We start from the raw sequence: 17,873 nt of genomic DNA on the forward strand, positions 1-17,873 counted from the left end.
CGGGCGGCGCCAGACTACTGCAGATGCGCTACAAGATAGGCTTTAAAATGATTCCTAGAGTTTGTGCTAATAAACTCATTGTGAGTACAGTGTGAGAGCGATTTTATCAAAAAGTGTCCGGAAATACCCTCATTTACCTTTAAATTAATACTATAGACTCTTTCCAAAACCACGCCCACTTTTCGGCCGCCATTTTGAATGGGGCTACTATGCCATGCGCATGGCGTATTCAGTCTTTGCAGTGGAGTTGTTTCGTGTATTTTAAAGAAAAAGAAGTAGGAAAAGGGAACCACGGATGCTTCTGACGAAATTTAAGACGATGGCCATGATTCTCGGATTCTAGCAAGTATAATTTCAGTCAAATTTCCACTCCCCATGGCTTTGTTATGAACATAAATTGTTACTCGTGACAATCATTGTGAGTAAGGACAAGGAGTGGAATGTACAGACCGTAGATACTACTTTTTGTGAAGTTTCAATCTGGCAGATCAATTCAGTGCAACCCATCTGATCTTACTATTAAAGGATAGGGACGGAGACCGGGAGCTCCTGATAAGACAGATACTGAGTTGTGCTGTATACTGAATTTCTGAGACAAAGACAACATCATTTGAGGTGAAACTGCTGCCTCAGCAAACAGTATCGTGGGTACATCATTTCAGATAATATGGCTTGTTAAGTAACTAAGGCATTGTAACTAGTGTGCAGTGGTTAACTGTGCATTTGTAAGAACACATACAGAACTGGTAAATCACATTTCCATGTACGTAGCTTATATAATGTGGCATGATCACCTTATGTGACATCGTTATACATACAGTAATGTATGTTTGTGAAAGTTTCATACGTTAGTATGTATCTTCCAGCACAGCGGTGGCTGACTAACTAGACCCAGTTACTAGCGCTACAGACATAAAGTCCGATTAGACTGAATAGTTTAGATATCTTTTCTCTCTCAGAATGGATACCCGCATTGCACAAATTCTAACCATATAATTATGTTACTCAGTGTTAAGTTTAATCCAAAGAGATATCCAGTGATGTCATCCTTGATACAGTACCATATAGACCTTAAAAACATTTTGATGAGAAAACACTCCACTGGTATTATATTCTTTGATAATATGACTTACTGTTGATAATCAGGGAGCTTGCATGAATCAGTATGACCAACATTATATACTTGTAGCAGATTTGTAAAGTGTAGTATTTGATAGTTGTATAGCACACATTTTATGTTGTACTATACAGTGAAAATACTTGGATCTCATTGGCCGCAATTCTTTTCATATGAAGCACTAGGTGTGATCGCATGAACACCTTGGGATGAACTGAATAGAATACAAATGGGACCATGGAAAGGTATCCTTAGTAGAGGGGTATCCTAATTTCTTGAGAGTTTAAATGTGTGTATATACAAATGGGAGTACTGACAAACATTTTTTAGGTGATTGGTACCATTGTAATAGGTTGTACTTCCGCTTCAACAATTGTCCAGTGGAGTGTGGCACTTGGCCAGTATCCGAGTGGCCTGCAGATCAAAGTCAGGCTATAGGGATAGATTTTTTAAAACCCCTTCTATGTATTTGTCCCATTTCACATTAGTCAACAATTTTCGTCTAGGTTCCCTGTCTCATGGTAAACACCTCATACAGGCTTTGCCTCCAGTGCCTAACTGGTAAAGCAGATAAAAATAAACAATTGTTAAAAGTACAAAGTTTGTTGATTCTGAAACTGTTGTTGTACACCCCTTATAATACTTCTGAAATGAGTATATACATGTGAATTAAAATTTTGCATTTTGACTATATATTCAATAACCACATCACTATGGTAGCCAGTGTTGGGAGTAACGCGTTACATAATATTATTACTTTTGTGGTAACAAAGTAATATAACGAAATACGCTATGAAAACAGGTAATATAACGCAAGATACTTTACTTACAAACGTAACGCGTTACCTAAGTAATATAATTACTGTAACGAGTCTAATATGACGTAATATTATTACTAAAAGTAACGAAGTTACTAATCTCGTTAGTAATCCTCTGAGTAACGCCTAACCACAATGGAGTAACGAGGCCTATTGAATGAAGCTTATTCACTAGCTTCTTACTTATAACCAAGATTTGTACATTGTCCAACAACGCAATCATGTCACGTGATAAGATGGTAGTTTCACACGTGACAGCTTAAGGCTGTGGACACAAAGTAATATAATATGTAATATTATTACAGTTACTTTATTTTATGGGTAATATGTAACTGTAACTAAATAGTTCTGTTGCAAGTAATATGTAATATGTAACTAGTTACTTTTACAAAGTAACTTGCCCAACACTGATGGTAGCTACTTGTATATGAGTAACTATAAGCTGAAGACCCAAGTGAATTATATTAACCATTTATACTCCTCACTGACTCTTGTACTGATAATAGTGACTGTAGCGGCAGCTGATCATGCAAACTTAATTGTATGGGCTGACAAAGCAATTACTGTTGTTGAGTGCTGTCGATGTCTCATGCCTTGTTCAGCCATGATAACCAGCTGCCTTTAACCAGAAACACTAATTCTGCCACCCCAAAGGTATTGATGGGTTGTCCCTCAACAATACGGCTCTGTTCAAGCTGCTGCTAACACCAGATTTCAATGGAGCGCAATCGAGATTATTTACCGTGGCCCCATTCAAAATGGCGGAAAGGTGTTGCCATAGCAATGACGTACTTTTGGAAAGAGTCTATTAGTGAGTGCACTATTGACTCACGCTAACAATCCAAGCATGAAATTTTCTGTGTTTCCAGGTTCCCATATGGTAGACTGGTTCTTCATTAAACCCTTCACCAACGACTAACTCTTTATCCAACGTTTTCATAGTACTAACTACGACAAATTACGAGCATAAGCGGGCTTTATTGAAAAAGAGCCGAAAAATACTGGTCAGCTCGGGCAGTTAAGATCTAACCAGCGCCTGTATAATCGTGTCTTCTCCATCTCTACAGGTTAGCATTTTGGCGTACTGTGATTGATTGTTATGTATACAACTGATTTCTATGCGTGGTTATATAGTCGTAGTTGTATTTCTCCGGCCCAAGCCTTGCTCCGACCACTCCGCAGCACTCCGGGTCCCAGGCTACGCATAGGAACCTGGAGTGCGAGAGGGCCAAGAATGGAAGGACTTCAACCCTTTAGTTACCCCACTCCAAGAAGGATAATTTCTGCGTGATATCACGCAGAAATTATCCTTCTTGGAGTGGGGCTGAAAAAATCGAGATACTCTAATAGAGCAGTCACTCTAATAAAGCAGTCACAGTATTAGAGCAGTGTGTAGTGAGCTATGTAAGGATTTTTATGTAGTTTATCAGCTATAAATGTGTAGCTGGTGAGGTGGGCAGCTATTGTCAGCTGGATTTGACCTTTTTTTTGGTCTCACCTTACCAAACCAGACACAATGTAGTGCCTCAGTTCATTTGACCTATCCATAAGTCTGGATGTGCCCCTGGTCAGCCCCCCCTCATATCAACCGCTACTTCCTCCGCCACTGTCCCTACGTATTAATATTTTATGACTTTACCAGTAAGTTTAAGCCCCACTACTATATGTTTTAATGATCGTATCAATTTAATTGCACGAGTGTGGCAAGGGGTATGTTTATCCTATCATAGATATATAATAGACACCCCTACCATGGGGTGTCTATTATCTATGATCCTATATAAAGGCCTCCCATCGCTCCTAATTTTAATCTATAGGGCCAACTTAGGCCATCATTATTTGTTTCCCATCACCTAGTAGAGCAAAAACTGATGCGGGCGCGGGAGTTAATTATTGATTATTAATTATACAGATAGTTCTAGTATTTGACTGCTCTATTAGAGTATTTTGATCTTGAAAGGTGCCAAGAATGGAAGGACTTCAACCCTTTAGTTACCCTTCTGCTTTGTTTATATGCATAGCTAATACATTTACCTCAACTTTAGGTCATCCTGTGCCTCCACAAGCTTCCTCTATCATGAAATAGTGCATTCACGGGATCTATAATCGAATAATTAGAATTTGATGTGGGTACTTGATACTTAAAAATTGATGCGGGCGGTGACAGGAAACAAGGAGTAAAATAATGGTGGCCCTATATAAAATTAACGAGCGAAAATTAATAAAATTCTAGTCTGGTGATGCACGCCCCCTGCGCAAAAAGTAAGTGTCTGGTACGCCTAGTATAGTGGATATTACCAAAACTGGTAAAACCAATCAGAATGCTCCACGCTTAATCAGCGCATATTTGTTTATGCTGCGTCAAAGGAATGAAGCAGATGCCCTACAGATTTGACAGGAACGAAGAGAGTTAGCAGATAAAGAACAAAGTGAATATCAGTATTTTCTTTCGGGAAGGGCCTTCTTTGCCTTGTTTTGATCATAGATGCAATAACGCCAATAACGCTTACTGGGATTGGAAACGGAAGTGGGTGCACGTGGGATCCCTGTTTCGGTTACTTTTGGTACATCTTACTACAAAGCAGACCAGTTTCACTGGATAAAGTAGGCTCTACTTATTAGTTATGGCCATGAGACATGCACTCAGCATATAAATTATAGTTTAAATACTCAGGTGAAAAAGATACAAGCCCATTTTTCATCGAGTTCGACCTGTGCTTTCAACTGACACGGTTATGCACCTGTCAATGTAATGCCCGACTACCACTAATACGGGCTGAAGGTGGGGGAATTGATCGCTAAATTTCCCCGACATAGTGGGGATTTGTCTTCACCAAAGAAATTCACTCAGACAGCAAAGGTGTGTGCTTTCAGTTTAGGAAGGAGTGTCTCGGGTGCTAGCTATTACTGTCATACTAGAATCCACTCGAACTAACTCATCACTAGACTAACGCCACATGACCGCACAAATCCCCTCCTAGCCCCAGTATTCCCGGGGTTTGTAAGTTGAGACTTGGTCGGGGTTTGCATCGCTAGTACTTCCCTAGTAGGTGGGGAATTGTAATTTTCAGTGATGCAAATCCCCACCTTCCCCCACCTCAGCCCGTATTAGTGGTAGTCGGGGATTACATTGATAGGTGCATTACAAAAACCAAATTGGCAACCAGCAGAAACGTTTTACCTCAGTATATTACAGTCTAACGGCTCCATTAGTGTGTAATACAACCTCGTAGTGAAGTAGTTGAAGTAAAATTCGTACAGAAAGTGAGTTATCCGTACCAACGCAGTAAGACGAAACACAGCAACATTGGGGATTTTGTACACAAATGGTGACGTAGATACTTCCGTTTCCAATCCTGGTAAGCGTTATTGTATCTATGGTTTGATACGTGAGAAAATCAGATTAAGCTCTGGTTTTCTAAGTAGGGAGAAACATGTATTCTATAAAAGTAGATCAATCCTTTAGTTTGCCTATGTAAAAGTGAAATTACAGCCAATAAGTTTATATTTTCACCACAGTTTTGGGTGAGACACTTCTGTTAAGGCCATGTTTATTACGTCATTGGGGTTAAATTCCTCCAGAACAACTCGACGATCCTAAGAGTACCAGACCCTTACTTTTTGCAAAGGGATGCGTGCCGCCAGACTAATAAGATTCCTTGTTTCCTGTCACCTTGAGAACAATCAGATAGTGAGGGTGGGCAATTATTATTATTATTAGTAATAATAATAATTTAAATAAAAAATTTCATTATTTTTAATGAGCCTTAAAAGTAGCAATGCAATCTAACTAGTTTTGAACAACACACTAGCTACAATGGATATTTCACAGGCTAGGGTTGTAAACTTTTTATAAGTGTAACAGATGACATTGAAGCACTTTCTAAGAAATTTAGTAACAAAAATAACAAGAGTATTTGGGTCTATTAAAATGCATGTCTAATGGTTGTGATTGCCGTGGCAGGATAACTGAGTGTTATATCAGAGTAACTGACTGCTCTATTAGAGTATCTCAATCTTTACTACAGAAATATGCCTATTTCTAAATAATTTAATAAATTAATAATAATTATCGGTGTGGTAGACAAAGTGGCATGTGGGTGGGTGATGGGAAACAAGGAATTAACAAATGTTGGCCTAAGGTAGAGGCGGGCATTTCTGGACAAAGTTTGTGCAAGAATCATACATGGTTGATGCCAAATGTAGCCTATGAACTAGGCAATAAATTGTAAGTAGTAATGTATAAAACGCTAGCAGCCTACACTGTACTTTAGCAGTTTGAGAAAATGACAAAAATTGTATGGATGGGGTTTCCAGACACCTGTAAAAGTCACAGTGAAAATAGACATACCTGGCATTGTTATGAGAACTGCTGCACTCCATTGAGTGCTGTGGCCCAGAAGAGATTGACGGCATTCTGTTAGACCAGTTACTTTCCTGCTGGCAGTGATTTTCTGGATTGTAATGCAAGTGTCTCGCAACACTTTCAAAGATACAACATTTGGTCTACCGCCTGAAAATTTGTATCAGCCCTACCTTAACACCACTGAAACGCTGTAATGCAGCAATCTGACTAGTGCCGGGTGTGTGCATGCAAGTTAACATGACACAATGAGCTTGGATTCCAGTTATACTAATGCTAAACTCTCACTATGCTGTGATTGACAATTCGTACTACATGTAGTCGCTCTGAGGTGCCCCCAATCTTTTAACACACTTATGGAAAGTTATTTGCACAAAAATTTTCTATACTTGCAAGCAAACTGCAATGGGTTTCGGCAATCCTTAAAGCTATCAAGGCTAAACATTAGTATTTATAGTACACAATACACAAGTAGGGTTCTCAAGCCATAACCTGATTGGTTTCCATTCCATCCTTCAGTGGCGGATTATAAACGTCCACAATACACAGCTGTCCAGAAACCCCCTTACTTACCTTAGTTAATAACCATCACCTATCACGTACCTAGTAGAATTACTATAAGGTGAGGAATCTGTTGACAGCATGTAAATAGTGTATAATAAAACTTTGCATCTATACCTCATTAAAGTAGGTTTCAAACATAGCTAAGGTATACATTAATATAAGACCACCTCATTACAGTGACCATGTCAAGTAGCGATAAAATGTACTTCATGACCTCTAGGGACCCGCCGATTATGCTCATTATTTTACCTATTATGCTATGCTGCACTGCTCAAAATTTAGCCTATTATGCTCAAATTATGCTCAATATTTATACACCAGTTCCCATGTTTTTCTAGTAAATTTGCACTTTATGGGAAAACAGTAAGTTGCTGAAGCACAGACTCTAAATCCTTGCTTTTCAAAATGCATGTCACAGAAAAGATCAATATACTCTAATAGAACAATCAGCTGTCTGATTATTTTCTGATTGTTCTATTAGAATATATCGATCTTTTTCTGTGATATGTATTTTGATAAGCAAGAATTTATGGTAATGCACAAGTGTTCTGCCTATTATGCTAGCATTATGCTCAATGCTTCCGGGTGCCTGTTATGCATTATGCCAGCATAATCGTCGGGTCCCTAATGATCTCATTATAGAAGTGGGTCCCAAATGTACCAAGGTGTGCACTTTGTGGCCTTAGTAATAGACCTCATTACAGTGATCATGTCAAGTATAGGTCTGTAGGCCATAGCTAAGGTATAGTTCATGACCTCATTAATAAGACCACCCCATTATAGTAACCATGTCAAGTAAATCCCAAACATAGCTAAGGTGTACTTTATGAGGACCAAGCAGACTGAATTTTCAAGTGAGCAATTTTGCCTAAACCTTCAGTATTCTTACGTATTTGCAAGTCTGTCATAGTATCCGAAGAGTGTCTTGCAAATTTTGCAATCACATAAAGTTAAGCTTGAGCTGCCTCACAGCCCTGCAAATGAAGAATGAGTGAGTTGTCATGCGTACAATTCAATATAATTCTCAGTCTCCCCAGGCAATCATTCTGGTTCAAATGATAAGCATCAATGCTATTGTTATTTTAATTGGTCTGGTGGGTGCTGATACATATGTTGTATACCAGTATATACAGGGTGTCTGTGCAGGTCAATGTACTGTGTTGTATATAGGGCTGTATGCAGGACCTGTTTATTGTGGTATTGGAGTGTTATTTATTGTCATAGTTGTTAGCGCACTGTTAATGCTTAATTAGTCTAATACTAATATGTTCCCTAGTTGATTGTCACTGAGACATTCTCCCACTCTTGTAAGTTTTGTGGTGTATCCTAATTGCTTGATTACGATGTGTTCTCCAATGTAGTCTGTCTGATGTGCAGACATCTTTCTACATACGTACCCTGGTGCAGCTCTAATGTCACACTATCTACTAGTTATGATAAATGTTGTGGACACAGTAGTGAGTTGTGTGTAGAAGTAGTACATAAACTACACATGTTTGTAAGTATGAGTGTTGGGTTTGTGAGCAGCATCAACATCGTACTCACATATTTTCTGTTTGTACATATGTGGTGTAGTAGTGGTTGTTGTTGTCTGTGTATATTTGTTGCGAGGTAGCATATTCAGGTGGCTATAGCATCAGCCTGAAGGTTCCATGATTCAGCTGTTAAAATGGGGACATGGTGGCCTGGTGTAAACTGGGAAAACAAATATCAACTGTCCCATGTCTTGCATAGTGCCCAGGTGGGACCGTGCAACTGAGGTGCCTACACCTCACCTAGCTGTGAGACATGGCGCTAGGATTTGTCTACATAAGATTTGAGTGCCTGAGTGGTGCAGGGCCATCCCAGCACTGGTTTACTGGGCAGAAATAGCTTTATGTGTTTCACACCGTTGCCAATGCTTTGTTTTGCTTGCTGTGTGTGCGTGCGTGCATATGCACAGCAGCAGTGTAGCCAGAGCACTGACCTGGTAATCAACGGTTTCAAATTTAATACCCAGTACCTGTTGTTATTGTTTCCTTGAACAAGAACCTTTACTCAAGGGCGGATTTATGGGGGGTGCTTGGGGCGCTGAAGCACCCCCCCCCCCCCCCCCCCCCCTTCAAAATTTTACAATGAGCAAGCTAGGAAACTTCTAGAAGCTGTAGTACAGGTGCAGTTGCATTTTATACACATGTATGGGTAATGAAAAGATGGAAAGAGCAAAGGGAATAACTAATCTTATCCAAGAATTATTAAGAGAGGTTCAAAATTATACTTTTGGAGTAAGTCTTACCTTAGAAGTTGCTAAATCTGAAATACTCTAATAGAACAGTCAACTACTCTAATAGAACATCCATCATTAAAATTCAAGAAGTTACCAGAGTGTAAGCTGAAATTAAACCTATTCTTTTAGACCTGTGCACTGCTATCCTCACCCCCATTGTACCAAACATCCTGCCATATACCAATCACTTTAGGTAAAAGATTTATACCTTTAATGTACTATAAATTGTATGAAACATCATTAATTGAAAATCTATTCTGAAAATAACCTTTTCTGTCAAATAGTTTAAGTTTTTAGCCTCCGCTACAAACTTGATTCTTGGGTTGAAATGCTTCTCTTGCAAGTAAAGCAATTTTATAATAGTGAATTTCTTAGCTTTTATGAAGTTCACAAGGCTGCAACATCTGAGAGCTGTTCGTTTTTTTTCCCTTACTTGATCAAGTCCCATGCTACATTTGCATAAATCTAGCAGCTTTGGAGTTTGCACTATCAAATCCCTTGAAGCTCAACTTTAAGCTTAAATGATACTGCAGCATTTATGTTGTCATGATCATTGTGTGCTAAAAAGGGGTTAGTTGTGGCCAAAAAACTAGTTTATTTATTAATTTATTACATGATACCTCCATTAGAGAGTATAAAGCACAGGTATACACAAGAAAACATACATAAGCACAAAGCATACAACATTTTAGTCTATAGCTGGGCTAATACAAAATAGTCTACAATCCTTTTCTTATAGTTGTATTTGTAGACTATAGTTGTAAAAGAATTATAATGATGGATGGATCCATCATTTTAAAAGTTAGATTGAAATAGCAACCTGCACTTCAGAACAGTGGCTACATATGAAGTAGATCCAATCCTATGTTTTAAATATTCTTTTGACCTTACATTCAATTAACTATACACTCTTTATTCTCTTTGACAAGCCACTATTATACATTTTCTTAAAATCCAATAAAAAGAAACATTGTATAGTTCTGTTTTTAATTAAAATTACTTCCAACTGAACTCATTCATCTTGTACCCACTTTTGGTTAAAAATAGCTTCTAGATTCAATCTTGTGATAGCCATTTTCCAAAATTTCCAGGGGTCCGGGAGTATATATGCCACCAGATCTAGAGCCCCCCTAGCTGGAGAATTATATACAGCTGAGTGCACATGCACTCCACACACTGGTGAGTCAGTCTACTTGCCCTCTCCACTCCCACTTACCCTCTCTACTGTTTGGACAGCTAGTGTAGTTTGAGCCATGAGACTGTAAATTATGCTATACTTCAAAACACTAAATTTGATCATGTGCAGCTGATACCCATATGTTTCCACTACTAGTTCTTTAAGATGTTAGTCTGAGATTGAATTTTAGCTACATGGCTGCACCCTTTAGTTATATTGACAAGCTGTAGGGAAATAATGGTATCACATAAACAAAGTGACATCATTTTTCACTCAAAATTACTACCAAATTCAATCTCAATAGGCCAAATTTGCAAATTTTCCTGTGGGGGCATGTCCCCAGACCTCCCTCACACTAGTTGTATCAGCTTTCTTGCCACATATATAAATGTCCATATTAACACCCCCCCTTCTGAAATCCTAGATCCACCCATGTTTACTCACATTGCTCCAGTCTAGCCAGTTGTTGCTTAGTGGTGACCATGTGTGGAAAGCAACCCACCCAGCTGTACATGGTAACATCAATGTGTTAACTGGGTGTGTACGTTTATATGTATGTGTGCAATGTAGTACGATAACTGTGTGTGTAGTGTATCAGGTACAATGTGTCTGTAGTTTGTACTGTACATTTATGTGTGCACTGTGTGCTGTATGCCATATATTGTATCATGTATAATACAGTACGATAGTACTGTACATTACAAAAACATAGTTGCTGCTACCTTGTGGTGGTATCACGTAGAATCTAGGTTGCAGGGCAAGATTGCAGCAACCTATTTGCAGCTGTAAACACCATGCAATTGACGAGTCACAGTTTGCTTTATCTTCCGACTGTGATGGACAAATCCAGCATACATCTGTCAATGACCTTCTGCCTGTGTTGAGCAGAATCAACATCGTCAAAGAAATGGAATTGTATGTCTGGGTTTCAAAAAAATACAAGTGAATATTTGTCACACAACACTGTACACTATGTACACAGACACAAAGGATATTGCTGGATGCAGTTGTACCCAAAAGCTCTGGATTTGTGATACAAGGACAAGGAAATGAAGCTTGTGATTTTACAGCATCGTTGGTACAGCTATTTTACACACATTGTATACTGTTTTCTTCATAGCTTATCGTATGGCATAAGTAAACTGCATATATGTACAATTATGTCACTGTTTGTGCATTTATATTATCTTGAAATGATTGACAGATATTCTATCACACTTGTGTACAGTAGTCCAAAATAATTTAGGTGTGTATTTACACAGAATATCTGCCACAATTACAATTTGAGACAAGTGATATAGCAATCAGGATAATTTTTGTATTATTATGCCAAACGTAATGCCGCTACATGTGAGTGCAGTGGAGGGATGAAGACTTGGGACCCCCATGTCCCTTAATTAACAAGGTCTTTATTCATGTGCACTCGTGTAGCAACATTGTGTTTAGGGATGTACCGTAGTTCAGCTACTGTTTGATACGCTATTCATTCTTCAGCTAGCAAAAAATCATTATTTAGTTCACCAACTGTATTTAGCTGAGTTTGGCCAAAGAAACATAAAATTTTAATTTCATTGATGTAATATATTTTCATTAGCAAAATTTGCATGGACAAAAGTGGTTTGACACTTTGATAATAACAAAAGAAAAGTCATCCCACTATATTTACACTCTGGAAAATAAGTTACTAGCAACCCGCTTGTAGAAGACATGCCATTTACAGGTAGTTTTTCTATGTGGAAGTTGCGGTATTTGCTGTGTTTTCATTACATAACTTTGTGAGTTCCTTGAAACAAGAAATAAAATCGTTACCAGGTACCCACTGATATTACAGCTGGGTGGGCTGCTTCCCCAGTTGACAACAGGTCACCAGGTTTCCATTAATGTAGCTGGGTAGACTGGAGCAATGTGAGTCAAGTTTCTTGCGTAAGGAAACAACAACACCAATGTGGTATAACTGGGAATTGAACCTGGTACCTTTTGATTATGCCGATGCCCTAACCACTGCCTCACTCAGACACACACAAACAAGAGTCAACTCATTGACCACATTGATATCCTTGTGACCCCAATTAAGAAATGGATGCTATCAGCAACTAAGGATGAACATTGACTTATAATAAAAATGTTCATTTTCCTTCTTTGTAATTTAGCTTTGGAATGCCTTGATCCCTTTAACTCTGTCCTCCTGTGCTGAGTTTCACTACACTGGAGAGCACTACAGTAAGCAGGAGTTCCTTGTACGTGTACCTATTTAAGAACCTTGTGAGCGTAAGCAAATTGTCCACTACTAGAAGGTTTTCTCTTCTCTGAAGGCCATAAGCTACCACTTCTTTTTGGACGACCTTCCACTTAATTCTAGGCTTTATCTTGATGCTGCTATACAGCTCTGCAACACTTAAGGAATTGACTTCACTTAACAAATGTAACATGGTTGAAACTGTAACCAAATCACTGTAGGGATCATGTGTTGGTGTTCTGGAATTGGAAGTAGTAGTGGAATATCCTGTAAGACTGGTTGGGTGAGCAACCGTAACAGTAGTGGCTGTAATAGTTACTGCAGGTGTGACTGTAATGGGCGTGGCTGACACTACACACACACACACACTATACTAGGCTCTATACCATTACCAGCAAAAACACATCATTTGGCAATTGCTATTAGGCATTCCAACCCGATTTTTAAATTTTGGAAAAATGGACTTTTTATATCCTCAATAGATAGAGTATTGATTACCGATCTCAGAAATATATAGTTTGTTGGGTTGGAATTAGCTACTTTGGCATGCACAGTGCTTAAATACTGAAAAAGGTACATTTTTTCTCCGGGGCTCCCCATACATTTTAAGGGGGAAAATGGCACAATTGAATTAGGAAGCCATCTAGCAACCTGGACTGTCTTGAAACTGCAGTTGCTTCTAGCTGCAAGTTTGTACATGTAATGAGAGTAACTTCAGGTCTTATTGGATCTCAGCAATCTTTGTATGCTTTGTGGTGAGCAAATATGTTTCACCTACTGCACACTTCTCAATACAATGGTGTATACCCATAGGAAAGTGGCTATTTCAAGTTAGTAAAAACATCATCAAGTTAACAACTTATAAAGGTAAACAACTAGAGTGTAGGTGCCACAATGATCATGCAACAATACCTAAGGTGGAGTTGTGGTTTCGATTACGGCATTGTTACGCCGACTTTGAAGTGGTTTATACTTTTGAGCTGATGACACAGCCATCAGAAAATTGTTATGGAGCTGAAAATCGCTAACCCGAGCGAAGTAACTATGCCCTTTAAAGTAAGCACCAGTGACTACCTTCCACCCGACCGTACGTTTTTTAAAGTTTTAAAGTATTCTACATACATTAGCTACAAGACTTGAAAAGATTACAAAACAACACAAAACAACTCAAAACTTACTTACATGTAACGCGCACGATAAAACTAAGATTTTCATGATGATCAGCGTGTGGACAAACCCCATAGCAATGTTTATCTTCATTGGAGCTCGGACTGATGACTGAGCAATCCTAATGCACCTATCAATGTCAAGCCCCACCTACCCCAGGTCGGGCAGAGATGGGGATTGTTAGGGATTTGCAAATGCGAGAATGCAAATTCCCCACCCCTGGGGACAACTTTGACCGGTTACGAATCCCCTACTAATTATCCCGGGAATCACAACAGTATGGAAAAGTACGGATATTCGTGTTGCAAATTCCCCTACCCTGGGGATGAGCTTGGATGACAAATCCCCACCTGCTTCCCGACCTGGGGTAGGTGGGGCGTGACATTGATAGGTGCATAAGTTAAACGCGAGTTGTTATTTTGTGCCAGAGTTCTATTGGGGAATATACGGAGAAAATTTTTAGTAAAAAAATTTGGATACTGGAATGCCTATTGCTATGTGAATTAGTACTGGTGCTACGTGGCAGAATTGTTTTATTACTTATTAGAGTAATGCCTGCATGATCAGTTTCTGAAAACCTCAGAGCCCTAGCTATTTGGCCTTGCACAATATACAGGAGTTCAAATGTAACTGTAGCCAGTATTGTCTGACTGTATTACGTGTACAATAATAATTATCTTAATTGTTTTCATTCATCCAAACTATTCAAAAAGTATAATAATTAATTTGCCTCTTAACATGTGATTATTTTATTACATGGTATCTTAACAATAAGAAAATTTCAAAGCAAAAATTTGTATGCATAGTAGCAACCTATCTGCCTATAGCTTGGTAGCAACTGCACTAAATAAAGTGTACTTAATACACAAAAGTGGTGTCGGCCTTGGGTGGTGTCGGCCTTGGGTGGTGTCGGCCTCGGGTGGTGTCATGGGGCACCCCTTTGGTGTCATATTGTAGAGTGTGTTAGGACCCGCCGATTATGCTGGCATAATTATGAGCATAATAGGTGCCTGAAAGCATTGAGCATAATGCTAGCATAATAGGAAGAATATTTGAGCCATACTACAAACCCTTGGCGGTCAAAATAAATACCACAGAAAACGATCGATGTACTCTAATAGAACAGTCAGTAACTCTAATAGAACAATCAGGCAGCTGACTGTTCTATTAGAGTATATCAATATTTTCTGTCGCATGCATTTTGAAGAGCAAGGATGTGCTTCAGCCATTTATTATGTAGCAAATTTATTAGCTAAACATGGGGAATAAGGTATAAAGCTTGAGCATAATAGGTAAAATTTTGAACATAATAGGCGGGTCCCTAGAGTGTGCGTACTAAAGTTTTGTACACTGCATAGTATAGTACTGCATGCATGAGATGCAATGCATGTGGTAGGTGATATAATATGTTTAGCTTGCAAATGCTCAGATGATTGAGAACAAATGATTAGCTTATCTTTTTGGAGTGCATGGCCTATAACACACACACACATATTAATGTTAGCCTAACATTAATATTAATGTGTGTGTTGTCTGTTAAGATTATCTTGCAAGTCGTGAACACTCTATTGAATCACTACATTAGTGTATATACACTGCCTTATATAAACCTTGTACTTTTTTGTCCATATACTTTAGGTTTAAGGAAGAAAATCCATCCCTCCTGGATGAAGACTGAGTGTGGCCCCATTGGGTGACCTGCAGTTCGAATCCTGGGGCTGGAGGGATTTTTTTCCTTACTTTGGCCCCTTTTCTGTTACACCTTATCAAGTCATTAAGTCTAAGTCCTTGAAATTAGGTTAGGTAATCCTAAGGCTGCAACACATGTTACTGTCAGACCTTCAGTGCTGGTCACTGTAATGTGCTAATAATAATAATTGTGCTATGCTATCTCTCTGTGTGGTCTCAAGGTGTCTGTAGTTCTATAAGGAGAGGGACCTAATATTCTTATAGAGCACTCTGCTTACTATAGGACATGCAGTTTACTTGCTAGAAAATAATACACTCTGGGTCCATTACAAAGTATCCAGCTACTATGCAGGCATCAGGATCCTCCTCAATTTTAAGTACATTGTCATGTGCAACATTATCAGGTACCGTAATTTGCTTTTTTTGTTGTAAAATAATTCCCGGATGCCGAAACTTGTTTGAAAATTTATTACACGAAAATTTGCATAAGATCGAACTACTCTAATAGAGCAGTCATTCACGTAAATCATACGAAATATTGTTACACGAAAAATTTTATCACAAATTATATTTTGCACGAAAATAAAGCAAATTAAGGACTATGCTCCGTGTAGTATATTTGTCACCTTACACATTAAAGTGAAATCTTCTGAATTATCTGCAGGCATGCACTTTGATATCAAGCTACATAGATTGATTCAACTCGATTTATTGTGCAGGAATATTCTTTAGCTCATGTATAGAAAACCTATATTCACCAGGTTCATTAGTGGTATGAAGTGCAAACTAGTTGTTTCCACTTTACGAAACTATTACACCCCTGTAAATACTGTTAAGAGAACACATGCATGTAAAAAAATTGTTTATAATATAGTCACTGTGTAATGAACTGGCATGGAATGCCTGTGTCATAGTGTAGCCAGCCATTATCTCTATTGCTGTGCAATCTATTGCAGAGAGTCCAGGATGTTTCAGCATGCAGGGATTTTAGGACAAAATTATAGAACAAAAATCAGGCAAAAATTTTATTCAACATTGACATTTTGATAGAATATCATTATTCATAATGATATAATACTGTGCAGCTGGCCAAATTATTTTCTGTTTCTATTATACACAGACATACATGGGGTTCTTGTGATAACTTTGCTTGTGCCATTATTTGAAAGGTTCAACCGTTCTGTACTAACCTGAGCATTGGCAGTGTTCGTATAAACCAATTTTACAATTTATTAATAAGTACAAAATTAAATCTGACGATGTTTCCTATCATATTGCATTATGTGCAATTTTAGGCTCTATATCCTTTACAATGAGAATAACACTATTTCTGTGGGGGGCCAGGAAAGAACACTCCCTCAACCATGTGCTTTCTTGGAAGCTGCATGCAGAAATGGTGGGTATAATTGTATTTATAGCATTGGCAATGTAATGATAAAAAGCAAGGGTTGGGAATGGCTACACTATAATTATTAATTACAAGAATCATGCAATGCAGAAGGTGGTCAAATAAAACAAAAGGTGTCAAAACTGATACTCTAAAGAATAGTCAATTACTCTAATAGAACATTCCTTCTAGACCATGCAGTGTGTGTGAACTAAACTCCTTCTTCTTGACCTTTGTATATACTGTCATAAAGAACTAGTGGATCATTTTTAGCTACAAACTTGATAGTTGAGACACTTTCATTTGTAGCAAATTTATTTTTAAGCATATGACTACAGCTGTGGGAGGAGCATCCCCTTGCTTACTAGTAGAAATTTTTATATCAAACTCTACATGCACATCTTTCAGTATGTAGATCTTTTAAGAATGTGCAGGACCAAAAAAAATGTATAGCCACTACATACACCCTACCAGTGAAAAGTTTATCCCAGACCTCCATTATATGTGAAAAAAATGGGGTCATACCCTTTCCAAATATCAAAGTTTGATAACTCATAACTCCTGATCCTCACCTGTTTCACCTATCATGTTAATATTACACCCAGGAATAGTGCTATATGTTGAGGTATAACATGACCAAAATGCAGACTGGTACCTTATTGCTAAGTCAAGTTAATGATTGCCAGGTGCATGCAATAAATATAAGTCCAGATCCACGGTCACATGTTTTGGAATTGTTTACAAATTCGCAAAATTTTGACTGCATGTGTATGATGTACCACAGAGGTTATACTTCCTAGACATATATCATATAACCTTTTAAGATTATAATACCTTCAAGTGTTGGTATATATAGTACTTATATGGAATTAGATGGTCAACACTTGCATGACTGTCAGCAGAAACCAATGCATGGGATATTATTTTGATTGTGGCTTCTAGTATAAACATTCCATTAAAATATTGAGTATGGCAATTAATTACCATTGTGATGTCAACTGACTGTGTGTATAACCACAGCTTAAATTGCTGCTTTATAACCTTTTGTGCAAACAATTTAAGAAGGTAGATATTGCCTTCTACAACGCA

The 17,873-nt window shown here is 38.2% G+C and overlaps 1 long non-coding RNA gene across 3 annotated transcripts; it reads left to right on the top strand.

Moving 5' to 3' along the window:
- Positions 1 to 2,829: 2,829 nt before the first annotated feature.
- Positions 2,830 to 11,503, top strand: LOC136258041 (uncharacterized). 3 transcript variants are annotated; one of them, XR_010702525.1, is made up of 4 exons: positions 2,830 to 3,002; positions 8,139 to 8,169; positions 8,224 to 8,319; positions 10,730 to 11,503. It is a non-coding gene; the product is annotated as an uncharacterized lncRNA (long non-coding RNA). The 3 variants fall into 3 exon arrangements; XR_010702524.1 differs by lacking the exon at positions 8,139 to 8,169 and having other exon boundaries at positions 2,841 to 3,002; XR_010702526.1 differs by lacking the exons at positions 2,830 to 3,002; positions 8,139 to 8,169 and adding an exon at positions 4,276 to 4,364.
- Positions 11,504 to 17,873: the final 6,370 nt, after the last annotated feature.

The sequence above is a fragment of the Dysidea avara genome, chromosome 6 (genome assembly GCF_963678975.1).
Source record: "Dysidea avara chromosome 6, odDysAvar1.4, whole genome shotgun sequence".
Classification (NCBI taxonomy): Eukaryota; Metazoa; Porifera; class Demospongiae; order Dictyoceratida; family Dysideidae; genus Dysidea; species Dysidea avara.